We start from the raw sequence: 1,343 nt of genomic DNA, 5'->3' as shown, positions 1-1,343 counted from the left end.
AGGAATCAAAGTGACTACAATGTGGGTAAAGACAGTAGTAAAACTGAATGTCATCAGCCAAAACAAGGCAAGGGGCCAACTGTGGGACAGACCATCAATTGCTCATATGCAAGTTCAGGTTCAAGGTGTAAAGAAAATTGAAACAAGTTCACAAGAACCAAAATGTAACCTTGGACATACTTCACCTGAATTTGGAAACATTCTCAGGAACAGATTTGAAGCATTAGACCAAAGGCGGTGGTGGTTATTAAGTGCCATCGAGCAGGTTCCGACTCATAGCAACCCTGTATAGAATTTCCAAGGAGCTGCTGGTGAGTTTGAACTGCTGACCTTGCTGCTAAAACCGACCTTGAGGTCAAATGCTTATCCTAAGGTACCAGAGACCAAGGGTGGGAAACCTTTTTCTGCCAAAATTTATAACATCATTTGCAGGCCATACAAAATTATCAACTTAAAAATTAGCCTGGTGTATTTGGTCAGGAATCCTAGTGTGGTGCTATAGGATAAGCACTCAACTGAAATGTCTGTCTGAACCACAAGGTCGGTGGCTCAAATCCACCAGCCACTCTTTGGAAATCTTATCAGGGTTGCTGTGAGTTGAAACTGACTCCACAGCACTTAATAACAACAGCAACATATTTGGTCAAGCATTTAATTAACTCATCTGTATTTGCAGTTGAAGGAGCGCTGGTAGCGTAGTGGTTATGAATTGGGCTGCTGATCTCAAGGTAAGCGTTCGAATCTATCACCCTCTCCTCAGGAGAAACATGAGGCTTTCTGCTCCTGTAAAGATTTACAGCCTCGAAAACCCTATGCAGGATTGCTATGCATCAGAACCGATTCCATGGCACATTACCACCACCACTACCATTTGTAGTTTGATGGTGTGGCCCTGCAGGTTAATGCGCTAGACTGCAAGTTTGGTTTGAACAGCAAGTTCGGCAGTTCAAGCTCACCAGCCACTCCTAAGAAATCATACATTGGGTTTCTGTGAGTTGGAACCAACTTGACTGCACTTAACAACAATATGATGGCTTTCCTGGTGGAGTGCTGCAGGTTAATGTGCTGGACCCAATGGTTGGTTTGAACTGCAAGGTTGGCAGTTGAAGTTCGCCAGGCACTCCTTGAAAACTTTCTAAATCGACTTGACGGCTCTTAACAATAACAACAACAATGTGATGGTTTGAACTGCAGTTGCCTTGGCAGGGTCAGACCAAATGATTTCATGGGCCTTATGTGGCCCATGGGCCAGACATTCCCCACCACCACATTAGGCATGAATGACTGAAGACCAGCAGAGTTGTGTATAACATAAAGAACATAATATAAGAAGAAAGCAAAAA

General features: G+C 43.6%; 1 protein-coding gene across 1 annotated transcript in view; it reads left to right on the top strand.

Annotated features, from left to right (window-relative positions):
- Positions 1-1,343, top strand: part of HHAT (hedgehog acyltransferase) — a 501,005-nt gene that overhangs the window by 178,908 nt on the left and 320,754 nt on the right. The gene's annotated exons all lie outside the window — the stretch shown is intronic.

Source organism: Chrysochloris asiatica, unplaced genomic scaffold (genome assembly GCF_000296735.1).
Source record: "Chrysochloris asiatica unplaced genomic scaffold, ChrAsi1.0 scaffold00009, whole genome shotgun sequence".
NCBI classification, from domain to species: domain Eukaryota; kingdom Metazoa; phylum Chordata; class Mammalia; order Afrosoricida; family Chrysochloridae; genus Chrysochloris; species Chrysochloris asiatica.
Note: the sequence above shows the minus strand (reverse complement) of the source record. Positions and strands in the feature narration are given on the sequence as shown.